The following is a 14,077-nucleotide window of genomic DNA, read 5'->3' as shown; positions in this document are numbered from 1 at the left end:
AGGAGCATTACAGACACCACCTCCATAAGTTATCCAGCCTGCAGACATCCTACTGTCACCTTGGTGCACCACTAATCCAACCCCGATTCTACTCACAGTGTTCCTCCTCCTCCATCCCTCAGAGCACCTAACTCTGCCTAGCTGACCTTTTCAACTTGCTACAACCCCCAAATCTCCCTACCAACACTCCACCAAATCTAGGGCCAAAATATCCCTGTAATATTCTTGTTAACCTTTCCACTGAAACCTCGGTTCCACAGAAGTTTAGTCCTATCCAAAGGCCTCAGCTTTAGCCTTACACCCAAATTTAACCATGCTGGACTTGTCAAAGACCCCCCGCCCCCCTCCTTCTTCCAATCCTTGCTATGGAATCACTTCTTTCCCGCCAATCTCTCAATCAAACCACCCGAATTCCAACATCGTACTTTGCCTCACTCAGTCCATACCACCATCCAATGGTGATCCTTCCTCTCTCCAACTTAATCACCCTCTGGTCACCTTCCAGGAATTCCTTACCTCCAATTTGGCCTCAACATCCTTCTCCAGGTCCCTTCCTCAGAACACCAACCTTTCAGAAGGAGAAAAAATAGCCATACGCAACCTCATAACAAACCCTGACCTAGTCATACTACCAGCAGAAAAAAGTTTCACCACTGTTGTTATGAATTACAGTGACTAACTGGCAGAAGGATCTGCTAATTACCTGCTTTCTTCACCTATAAATGCTGCAAGAGTGATCCCATCCCATATGTCCAACACAACTTCCAACCCCTGCTCAAAGCCTTAGGCCCTTCCCAGAACCTCTCCCCTGAATCCATTTCCCTCCTCACCGCTATGACACCTCGCACACCCACCTTTCTACTTGCTTCCAAAAAAGCCATAAATCCAACAATCCTGGATGCCCCATTGTGGCTAGTTTTAGTGCAAACACTAAAAGAATTCCATCTTCTGTTGACCAACACCTCCAACCAAGTGCCCTTAATCTAGCCTCCCACATGAAATATACCAACCACTTCTTTCAGTGACTCTCCACCATCCCCATTCCTTTACCTCCTGGATACCAACCCTTCACTGTTTGTGCCACCTCTTTATACACCAACATCCTCCATGCTGTGGTCTTACCACTATTGAACACTACTTTTCCCATCATCCTTCAGACTCCAAACCCAGTACCTCATACACCTTACTCACAACCAATTCTCCTTCAAAAGAAATGTAGTTCTTTTAATGCATTCTTATATTCATGAAATTTCTCACTACATATGATTTATTAACAACAGTTGGTTTTCATTTTTAATTTTTTTGTGATTAACATATTTATCATAAACAGAACTGGAACGTAGTTTATGTGATTTAACACTCGGCTCCAGTCACTCAGAAATTTTTTGGCCCAGAAAATCAGTCATTTACTTAAAATGTTACTTTAACAGTTGTGGTTGATATACCTCAAAGGGTAATACTCACTAAAAAGATGAGTCTCTAAAATATTACAAATTTTGTATAAATGGTGACATAAAGTAAAAGCTCAGATCACATAATAAACATATTGACATGTTATGGCAGAACAGGCAACCAAATATAGTTTTTTCATCAGACAACAGATATTGCAGGCAAAGCTGTAATGCTCATTGGCCTATCACAGAATTGACAATGCTATTTCCCTCGGTGTGAAGTGTCTGAAGGCAGAATCACAGGCTATGTTTGTTACCAATTAGCAGAAGGCCAGAGTGCCGCATGTCCCGCAGCTGACTGCAGCCGAAGGTCGCAGATTAGCTCCTACTGTTCTACTAATGAAATGTATTTCTACTGTAGGGATACCTCTTATAAGCAGAATACATAAGTGAAATGACAGGAAACCAACCGTGATAAACATTTCTTGTGATTTAGTGTGTAGACACAAGTTGTTTAGCCATAAAAGCTTCCTGATAAACTATCAGATTTATACAGTCATGTAGCTTACATGATCATCATCCTCCATGCTCTCTATTCTGCAGAGCATTTGATATGGATTATGGTAGTAAAAAAATCTCCACATGCAGATATATCTCTAAGAAACTCTCACATTCTTCTCAACGTCTTTGAATTTAATCAGTGCATTTCCTGACAAATGTTACATATCTTGGATGAATATAACTATAAATAAACAATAGTTATCAAGCAGAAGCCAACTGGTTTTGAGTTTGATGTCCTATAGAAAATTCGGCGACAGTTGTCTCAATCATTTGTTTCCTGCTTTGCTCCTTACGGTTGTTAATCCCTTGCAAATATGATCATAGTGATTCTTTCTCATTCCTGCCTACCAACAGTACAGATAAATTTCTCTGAATATAATCTTTCACCCGTGAGTTGCAGTGTTACACCATCGTGGATGCACCAAGTATACAGGCACCCACTAGTGTTCTATTTACTTTGTTTTTTTGCATCCAACTGCTTGTGCCTGACATTAAAATGATTATGTACAAAAAACTCACAGATTTCACTGCATTCAAATAATAATAATAATAATAATAATTGATAAATAATAGGTGTAGAAGCAGGGCTGATCTGAGGACCTTTTATCTGCACAAGTGACTGACCACATTTGCTCTTCCCCCACCCCCACTCTTCCCCTTTCCCGCATACGTTTCACCTGTGTCACTTTTTGCTACTAAGTGTACACAAATCTTGCACTTCTGACCCCTCTCGTAGCTTGGCACCCCAAGTGGCCACCTTTGTACTAACTGTTTTGCGTTCTTGGCCATAAGTAAATCAAGTAATGATTCAAGCACAATTCCTGTCATAAATACAACTCATGTGCCATTGGGTATCATGTGCTGACATTACAGACATAATCCTTTGTTTTGCATAGTGGATGCAGAGTGATTAGCTGAATTATAATGACAGTATACTTTTCACACTGAGATGGTAAATGAACTTAAAAATCAGTTTTGGCTTCCGTTATAAGTATTACTGTAGTTTTTGTTAACCACATTCATATTTTGCATCTGAATACAGTTAGTTCTAAATGACTGTCATTTTCTCTATTCACCGAACAACTATGTCTTCAAGAATTGTATTAGCCAAAAAAATGAAATTATGAGACTGTAAATGTCTTCAGTATACTTTTAGCACGTCTTCTATTGTCACAAACAGAACAGTTCTGCTTTTTGTTAAATGAAGTGGAGTGATGAAGGAAATACAATGAAACCGATTAGTGCAGTGTAACACTATTTTTTATTTGTCATTTTAACAAAATGCAAATAAACTATATATTTTTAGCACCTTAAGTTTTGAGAGAGTTTTACAGAACTTATCTCTGAACATAGTTCTGCAACTGCAATATAATTTGCATTTAGCAAGATGATATAAAATAAAACGTCTACACTCTTTACATTCTTCGTCATTCAACCAGTGAAATTTTTCAAGTGCGGATTTCACATAGTTAAGTTCCCTAAACTTTATATTTGTGTTATAATTAAACTGTACAAAATATGACTCCTGTGCCTGCAAAGACATCTCAGTAACATAACTGAACTCAATAGCTGGAGTTCTGAGCCCATCTGACAAGTTTCTCTTAATTGCCAGTTATTATGTAATTGGATAGATAAAAGCTCTATTCACCTAACAGTGGCAAACACATGTAAAAGGAGGTTATAATTAGGCATAATTACATTATATTGGCAAAAATTGTTTACATTTTTATAATTGCCAGTTGTGTAACATTTATTTAGAATAAATAATGCTCTCTCCTCTTGAAGCTCACTGCTACCAATAATTGTCTCTCTGCATCTCAAGTAACCATACTTTTGGATACATTTATGTGCTAAGTGGCCAGAAAAATATGCTACTGAACACTGTTCAGAAGAAATATCTTTCTAAGAGGAAGACAGATATTCTTCACCGTGATGCCACTGGGAACGTGTGTAGCAACTAAGGAATTGCAGAACAATTCAGCTCAAAACACAAATTGTTTTACAAAATTTGTAAACGATCTTTTTTTTGTCTCATCCATCCATAGAGGAACCAGGAGTGTTAGGGATTTTCACATTTCGAAATCACCATTGTTCAGTAAGAGCATCTAGTCAGTGTCACTCTCACAGTTTGAAGTGTCAGGTTTCATTAGTGAATTAATAATGCTGGTTCAGAATGAACACCGTAGTGCTCTTACTGTTGGGATCTGGTTGTAACTACCTTTCTGACAGTACACTGAAAATAAATTTTCTAAAGCATCTTGATTCAACCTCCCAGTCAGTAAAAACTTAATGCCATCAGTTTGTTCCTCTTTAAAAAACTTGCCAATAGCATTAATAATCTGTATCAAGCCTATAATGCTGGCGGCATTGTTATTTTGCCTGTCTGTCAGTTTTATGCGCAGTATTTATAACTCCTTTTGCCCTTTCTATAGTTGCTATTACTACTGGACATTGTTCTGATACTGCACATCTATGTGGATTTGGGGAAAACTCCATACTGCTAACCAACGTGTCAAACAGATTGTTCATAAATTCTGTAAAGCAAGCTGTGTTTTGAACTGTATTGTTCTGCAATTCCTTAGCTGCTATACATCTTCTCATAGCAGCAGCAACAGAGTGGCTGAGAACTAGTACTGCCATTTTCACATTCATTTTCTTTAATAAATCAGGTTGTAATTTACTGTCAGTGAGTTTTAATGACATTCTGTCATCAAATGAAACAACAGAATTGTTGAAAGTGAAGTTGCCACTAAGAAGATTGTTTTGTATGCTTTCAAATAAATCTGGAACATCATAAATAGCAAACATTTACTGTCCCTTTTGCACTGAAGTAATATCTTTCTGTAAATGTTTGAGCACGCTTTGATTACTAGCTCCCTGATCACAACCACCCAATTTCTGTTCAAAGTTTGCATTTTGCAATAAAATGATTAGTTCCTGTAAGACCCAATAAGCCCTCCTGTTTCATGTCATAATTAGACAAAGAGTGTGAAACAGGCAGTTTCCAAATTACTGTAGATACCTTTAATGATAAAAATAAGTGCACTGCATTGCAGCCAGTGCCCTGGAATAATGAGAAGGGAAATTGCAACTGCTGAACACATGGTCATTATTATGTGAGCTGCTACCATGCAGTAATCTACCCTTAATTTTTGACAAGTAGGAAGATTTGTTTTATAAAGACCTGTTCATATTATGAATTTTCCTGTTTCAGTTTTTGCTTCCTTGGAATATTGTCATCATGCCCAACACAGAGTTTTATTTAATTTGTCTCTGAGGCATTTCTGTGATTTCTTTCATGACTGGAAATGCTTCACACTTTTGTGGTGTTACATTTGTTTCTGCCAGAAGACAACTAGCTGCACTCTATGCTTTTCTTGGTGTACTCACTTTCAGTTCAGGTGATGGCAGATTAGTCATATCACTTGATCCCTCACACACTGCTGTTCGAACCAGTATCAGAAGTAAATTTTAGGGAAACTGCTGTGTGTGCAAGCTGTTCTTTCCTGCTGTTCATGAATGGTTGCTCTTCAATATGAGCATAACACAGGCGTCTATTGTGCAGCTTTCCTGGATCCATATCCAGCAATTTGACATTGCCTGCAACAATAACTGTCTAACAGAAAAATGTGAAATATGTATTTATATTTCATTAATAACTATAGTAGCTCAAGCAGCATTAGCTTCATAAAAAGGAATTTTTTTATCAGGCATTTGCTAATGGAGTTCTTTATTTTCAAGCTTTGTTGGACTAATTTAAATACTTTGATTTTCAGATCATTACATAAGTTAGTACCACGTTCAAGAGACTGTTCTAGATTACATTTCAGTTTTTCAGTTCTGGAAATGTTGTCTCTACCACAAGAATATTTTGAGCCTGGTTAATACTAAGTGAATGAAAATACTGCTGGCTCCATTCTCTCATGTGCAACAGATACGTGGGTGTGAGCAAACAACTTTGTCGAGTTTGATTCGGAGGTCACCCACTATCCACCATGCAGCTGACATTTTTCAAAAAGTTCAGAAACACATACCTCTTAATCTCTTCTTCTGCATGACATTACTTGCTTCATAAGTGAAACATATCCTGTCTGTAATGCTGCTTTCCCTTCAGTGCTTAGTTTCTAGTAGAAGGAAGCCGGTATTCTCTCCACTCCAGCACTAGCATCACAAAAAGTAGTCTTCTGTTCTTAAGTACTTGAAGTTCATTGTTGGTAATTAATGCTCTGCTTTTAAATTTCCTCCTCAACTATAATGAGGAGGCAATGAAAGACATCAACCAAAATGTGTGTAAAGTTTTGGAATACTGTAAAAGGAGGCTATAGCTGCGATTTAGTTTTAAGTGCACTACCTCAAAGCGTTTCACAGTTACGTAAAAATTCAGACACTGTTATCACATTATGCGATAATCTTTGTTATCCATATGTTTTTATTTTTTACTCGTAAGTGATATATAATTCACCTGAATTTAAAATCCACTTTCAGAAACTTTTTTTCATATTTTATGGGAAATCTGAACACTTTTAGTCCAGGGCTTGTATGTCTGTTCCTTCCACAGATAATATACATGCAGGCACTCTGCATGATGACCTGATCCATTAGTGATACTTTCTCAGAAAAGAGGTAAACGGCTGTACTTCACAGCCATTAGTCTGTGGGCAGCACTTGGGGTTTCTTGCCTTCACACAAGGTTGTCACTCACTTTACTGAATAGAACAATATCTAGTCGTTGGGGCTGTTTCCTGTTGAGGGTTGCCTGCCAGAGCAAAAACTCAGTTGATCTGTTTCTTACATGATCTGGGGTATAATTACACTTAAAGAAATTGCAAGGTGAGTTCTAGAGCAACTTCGCCTGTAATTGACCTATGCACAGAAAAGTTTGAAGTACTGTGGCATGCAGAGAGGTATACGTTGCAGTCAGGGCAAAACCAGCTTGTTTCTTTCCTGCTTGCTTAGTCAGTAGATTGTTTTGTCTTCTCTGAACAAATCTTGGAAACCTGTCTTTGTACTGGTTTGCCATGAGATTCACCTGTTAAAAAACAAGACGAAGACAATTAATCAGAACTAAATTGTAACTGCAGCAGCAGTATACCTAGCAGCAGTATCGGTGATGAGAAATTGTAGCAGACAGCAGCTTACTTGAATATGAATTGAACCTTCTTCGAACTATTCCCACCCAGTATTACTCCCCCCAATCCAGAATCATAGAAGTATTTCTCAGGAGCTTTCAAAATATAACATAAAATGATGCGCTACAGTGTGTTTACAAAGGAAAGGACGCCTCCTCTTCTTTTACACAGAAATATTATATTTTTAAAAAAATGAAAGCTTAAGTTTTTATGTTGTGTAGAAATAATCAGATTTAACAAAAATTGAAAAAGAAAGTCATAATTATTATTGTAATGTAACAGTTGCATACCTGAACTTAATTCAACATGTGAAAATGAAATTGTGTTTAGTGATTTAAAACTAAGCTGGCATTGTGTGTCATGTGTTCATTGATTTCGAGTGTTTCCAGTAATATCACTTTTTCTTAGAAGTATGTAAAATGTCACAATCCACATTGTATGAGTGGTTTTCTATTAAAACATTTTCTGCAAGGTAGAATCTTTCCCAGCTTCTCTCGTATCCTAATAATTGCCACAGCTGTGACTGACTGGTAAATGTATACTTTTCCACTGTGCATTTCTAAATGCCACTGTGTGCTAGAGGTCCATTTTGTCTTAACTATTGAGTAATAATTTAGCTAAGCTGTACTTTAAAACATAGCTCTTTAGTTGAAAGACTTCAATGTTTTGCAAGGCCCATATATGTTACCAACAAATTGGATAGTGCACCAGTTTTTGTAATTACTGACTGGTTCCTGTTGGCCAACTTACAGAAGTGGTGTAATTTTATATATTTTCCTTGTTAATAGAATATTATCAACCAGGCCAAAGCTATAGTCATTACTGAAAGTGACAAGTTTGATAATCTATAATTGAGTTTGAGAGGCAGATTCAGATAACAGAACTATACCGTAGAATTGAAAGTGACATGTTTACAAGTATTTCATATGCAGGTAGTAGTGTGTAGATATTACAGTATGGGTAGCTGTTGTTTGTCGGTAAATTTCAAATAAATGTTTCTTTATGCTAATATCTGTATTGAGGCTCAATACGTTTATAGAACCACGTCCCAGCTCCATGGAGAACTGAATTATTTTATGTTGGGACTTCAAATGTTATTAGAATAAATTTTGTCTTGTTGTACCAGTCTATAAACATAATACATCATTTACATTCATGATCCTGTAGTTCATTTTGCAACTCAGTGGTTCTTTCTGTAAGAAAACATATGTAAAATATTCCAAAAAAAAATTCAGGCAGTATTTAAACAAGAGGGGAAACCTATAGCTAGGCCATCAGGCTGTCTATCGCAAGTCTTTCCAGCTCAAGTGCCAGCTTTCAGGCAGCAGGGAGACAGCAGTCATTGGTGCACAGGGGTGAGAAAACAGCTCGCTTGAGGACAGCCAGGGAGCCTGGCAGCAGCATACGTGTGCATATGCCTCAGCTGAGCTCCCATGTGCAGGGGTGGGCACGTGGCTCATGCTTGTGCAGAACTTGTGCACAGATGCCATACAATAGGACTGCTTGGCAGGTAGCCTATAGTGATGGGAATAACCAAATGAAAACAATCTATTCAGTCTATTGTTGGAAAACAATTGACTTATTCATTTCTGGTTCTGTGTATTGGTTGAATTATTGATTCATTCTTTTGAGTGAAACCATTCTGGGAACAAGTGAAAAAAATTGATTCAGTAGGTTGTAGTTGTGTGTATTGGTGAATTATTGTTTATAGAATTATTGTTTATTCATTTCTTTAGAGTGAAACCAGTCTGCTGAGCAGCCAAATGGAAACAGTCAACACAGTCTGTATTAGTTTTGCATATTGACAGAATCATTCATCCATAATTTTCGAGTGAAACCAGTCAATAGTTTCACTGTTGGTTGAACCATGTATTCATTCTTCACCTGGAACCACCCTTTAGTTTTTCAGTTGACTGAGCTAACCAGTCATTCCTTTGAGTGAAACCAATCTGTAGTACTTTCATTAGTTGAACTAAGGCAGTCGTATACAACTGTGGTACACATCCCCAGAGGGTAAGCCCTATCCCCTCCGGATACGTGGAGATGTATTGTGCATACTCCAGAGTTAAAATAAGCATTCCTTCTTATTTAATTATGTACTGAATGGACTAATTCTTCTTTTCATCATTTAAAAATTGATTAGTATATTGCTGTGGTTTAATCCCTTCCAGATCCAATTAACGCATCTAAGCTGGTGTGTCATTGTGGGTACAAACTTGGTCATAAAGTTGCCATAGGTGTACATGAAGAAAAAAGGAAAATCATCAGATTGTAGTGCCTGATAGATTTCTGCTTTGATGAAAAGGTGTGATGATGTCTATTAATTAATATAATTTGAATCCAGCTCTAGAATACTTATTCAGCCATTTATTTATGTGGAAGATAAATATATTGTGCTGAAAATTGTGATACCGCTTACATCTGTACAAATCATATCCAAGCACACAGACGTGTTTATATTTTACAGCCTTTGAAATGTAGCAGGTATAGTATATACAAATATTATGTGGTAGCATGTGCTTCATACAGATGTTGCATGCAGTGCATGCTTCATACCAGTGTTGTGTGGCAGAGAGGGCTGCTTAACAGTGTTGTTGCTGGCAAAAAGTAAAGCTTGATCTTCGTACCCCACTCATTGCAGAGTACAATAGGCTCTAAGATTCAATGCTACAACATTACAAAACAAACATGACTAGCTTACTGGTGCTACTGATCTAAGTCAGGTTAAAATGCATTTGATGTGACAATATTTCAGTCATTGTTCCACCACTAACATATCACTTTAAAGAAACAAAATAGTCTGTGAGTAATCTTTCAGCAGTAGTACAAAACTGGTGTGGCTCGCTTTTTGGTAATGCTGATGTAATGTACAGTTTAAGGTGCACTTTTCGACGATGATAGTTTAATCTTTGTACTTAAGTTAAAACAGCACTTTAAAGGAACAAAAAATTGCTTATTGGTTCTACTGATCCAGCTTACAGGTTAGGATACACATGGCAGTGACTGACTGACTTACACTGTTGAACAGTGTAAACATCATCATTGTCATGGTACTGAACAGAAATTTCAGTTTCTGAATTTAATACATGTACATGTAGGTATGAAAAGAAATTTGCTGTACTTTCAACTCCTTTTCAAAGTTAGCCAAACATTATAGTGGCCATGGTTGGGTATTGCCTTATCTTGTAGTGCAAAACATTTGCCATTTATACAGGTAACATTACATCAACTCAGTAAAATATTAGATGTTTTGAGATCACATCATTGAGTCCTTGAATGTGCATGTGCAGTATCAACAAGTCTCTACTTGTCTGGAAAAGTACCCATGTATTTTGTGTTTACGGGGGGAAGATGTCATTCTCGGAGATTGGGTCAGTGCACATGCTCAGACGTTAGCAAGTCTAATCATGACATCATTTCCGATGCCTCTTAAATTTAGACCAAGACTAAATTCATCTGAGAGATTGCTGACTAAGTTTATGTACACATCTCGGCAGTCTCCTCCAAAAATGCATGCATGTGGTGAATAGAGAACAGGAGAGGTATCATGTAATTTCCACCTGGTAACAGCATAAGTCAGTCAGTCAGTCATTGTCAAGCCTATCTTAACCTTTAAATTACATAACTGGGGCCAATTAGAAATCTTTACATAGCTCATCAAAACATATTTGGTTTGTATAAAGTGTGCTACAAAGATTGACCCATTGCCAGGTGCAGCTTACAGCAGTAATGCCACACAACGTAAGTATGAAGTCCTCTCTGCTATGCAACATTGGTACGAAGCAGCCTGTGCTACGCGACATCAGTATGGAGCATCCTTTGCTAAGTGACATCAGTACGGGGCATCCTCTGCTACGTGACAGTACGGAGCATCCTCTGCTACGTGACATCAGTACGGAGCATCCTCTGCTACATGACGTCAATACGGAGCATCCTCTGCTACATGACATCAATATGGAGCATCCTCTGCTACATGACATCAATATGGAGCATCCTCTGCTACATGACATCAGTACAGAGCATCCTCTGCTATGCGACATCAGTATGGAGCACCCTTTGCTATGCGACATCGCTGCGAAACATCCTTCGCTACGCAACATCGCTGCGAAACATCCTTCGCTACGCGACATCGCTGAGAAACATCCTTCGCTACACGACATCAGTATATAGCATCCTAAGCTATGCGACATTGGTACAAATCATCTCTTGCTACACAACTTCGGTATGAAGCATCCTCCGCTACATGACGGTGGTACAAAGCATCCCCCACTACGTGATATCGGTACCAAATATCCTTCGCTGTCCGACATCGGTACCAAGTATCCTCTGTATACGACATCACTATGAGGCAACCTCTGCTATGCGACATCGGTACCAAGCATCCTCTGCTACAGCACATTCGTACCAAGCATCCTCAGATATGCTACAGCGATACAAAGCATGCTGTGTCATCCAGTGTCTGTACGAAGCATCCTCTGCCAACCAACATCGGTACAAAGCCCCATCTGCCACACAATGTCAGTTCTGAGCCCCAATTGTCACACAATGTTGGTTTTGAGCCCCATTTGCCACACAGTGTTGGTTCTGAGCCCCATCTGCCACATAATGTCTGTTCTGAGCCCCACCAGCCACACAAAGTCAGTTCTGAGCCCCACCTGCCACACATTTTCAGTCCAGAGCCCCATCTGCCACACAACATTGCCACGGGGCTGCTTCTGGTGCACAGCATCGGGACGGGGACACCTCTGGCGCACAGTGTCAGCATGGGACCCCTTGGTGTCACATAGCATAAGGCACGGGGCACCCCCACGGCATGGGGTCCCCAGCGGCACCCAGCTCTGTCCTCTGACATCTGTACGAAACACTCTCTGCCCTCTGACATTGGTAAGAAACACTCTCTGCCCTCTGACATTGGTACAAAACACGCTTTGCCCTCTGATATCGGTACGAAACACACTCTGCCCTCTGACGTCTGTACAAAACACGCTCTACTCTCGGACGTCAGTACAAAATGCAGTCTGCCACCTGACAACAGTCTGAAGCCCCCTCTGCCAAGCTACGCCAGTACAAAACACCAGTTGCCATTGATGATGTTGTGTTTGCCAGTCCCAGCATGTATACAATCAGTGGATAATGAGTATATACGGAGAAGGGCTGTGGGTGTAGTCACAGATTTTGTCTTCGCATACCGACTGCATTACTCCTCAAATGTCTGGATAAAAAATGATCTTCAAGATAAATTCAATGTGATATACAATATTGGTGAAGATGATTCATATTCTGAATGTATTTTAATTAAAGAAATTTGTACAAAATTTCAGTGACTGCAAATATTAATCCTGAAAAAAATACCTCTGGCAACTGATTGTGTATGCTTAAAATGCAAGTGATTAATGCATGAAACAATTTTTTAAAAATTGTATCTTACATGCTTTCTGTTCACATCAGCTTGGCATTTACCAAAAGAGAATCACCGATCACCAGTATGGGACCTGGGGGGGGGGGGGGGGGGGTGTTGAGAGAGAGACTGCTCCAATAAATTTAAATAAAAATCTAATGATTTATTTATTTTGACATAAACTTATATTGTAGTGCCAGTTATTAACCTTTTAAAACCAACCAAAAAGCTGTATTTCATGTCAGCGGTACAAAAAATTCATGTTTATGTAAATAATATTGCATAAATTTTGAGAACATTTCATTTTCAGAAATATATGTTTTATTCTCCTCTCCTTGAAATAAGATATGTTATTAGTCTCTAAAAAATGTTAGCGACCCTATTTGTGGTTCATAACCAAGTAGGCTGAATAAGGATGTGTGCTACATGCTGTATGGGGCAGTGTTGGAAAAGCTTGCTCTATAAAAAGTGTCGTCAAACTGGAAATAATTATGTTTAGCACATATTTAAGCAGCAATGATTGTCATGTAATTGTACAAGGTTAGATGTATGCAAGAGATTTGTTAATATCATCAGTAGGAATGTTTATGAGTGAGTGAAGCATGTCAAATGGTGTGCAAAACTTACGAAAAAAATTACTTTTTGCATGATGTATCACTTCCAATTAAAATTGCTCTATGAAACTTGGGCCACACATAGAAAGAATTGTTGCAGTAGAGTACAGAAGGTAACTGAAAAAAATAGGCAAGGAAGCTAACAGAAATGACACTTTCATTCAAAAATAGTAATTACACTGAAGTGACTGTGATTTACAATGGGCCACTGACTTACTTACTTACTTACTTACTTACTTACTTACTTACTTACTCCTTGGCACTACAGCCCATGTAGGGATTTGGCCTCTCTGATGATCACAGCCCAATCCTGACGATTTTCTGCTCGTTTTCTGCATCACCTGACTCCAATCTTTCTCAAATCATTTTCCACTATGGGCCTCTGGACATTACGAAAGGTGGAATATGGCTGTTAAGAAGATGTGTGGTCACCACAAGTGGCAAACATACTGTGCGATATGCTCCCAGGCTGGCCACAAGGTTGGTAAGCAGTTCTTGTGGTAGGATTTTTCCATGCCTCCACCAGCATGATTTACAACTGCTGGATGGTCATTGGTGCACGTGGTTGTACTCCAGTGTGTCTCCCCATTGCATCCCACACATGCTTGATGTGATCTAAGTCAAGCAAAAGGGCAGGCCAGTCAATTGGCTGGATATCCTCTTGTTCTTAGAGCTTGTCCACTTGTGCTGTTCGATGTGATTGTGCACTACCCTCCGTAAAAGTGATGACAAGGTCGAACATCTCCCAAATAAGATGCATATAGGGTATGAGTAGAATGGCACAGTAATGTTGGTAAGTGAGTGGTACCGTGTTCAAAAATTTGGAGGTCAGTTGCCCATGCAACATTATGCCTCTCCACACCATAACACCTGCATCACCAAAATGACCTGCATCACCAAAATGATTACGATTAACCAAGCTGGATGAACCCTCTGTGATGAGAAGTGGGAACATTGTTGACTTCACTTTTATAGGTGACAATA

At 38.8% G+C, this 14,077-nt stretch overlaps 1 protein-coding gene across 1 annotated transcript in view; it reads left to right on the top strand.

Moving 5' to 3' along the window:
• Positions 1-14,077, top strand: part of LOC124787783 (85/88 kDa calcium-independent phospholipase A2-like) — a 178,575-nt gene that overhangs the window by 130,641 nt on the left and 33,857 nt on the right. The gene's annotated exons all lie outside the window — the stretch shown is intronic.

The sequence above is a fragment of the Schistocerca piceifrons genome, chromosome 3, assembly GCF_021461385.2.
Source record: "Schistocerca piceifrons isolate TAMUIC-IGC-003096 chromosome 3, iqSchPice1.1, whole genome shotgun sequence".
Classification (NCBI taxonomy): domain Eukaryota; kingdom Metazoa; phylum Arthropoda; class Insecta; order Orthoptera; family Acrididae; genus Schistocerca; species Schistocerca piceifrons.
The sequence above is the reverse complement of the archived record's forward strand: the minus strand, read 5'-3'. Positions and strand labels throughout refer to the sequence as shown.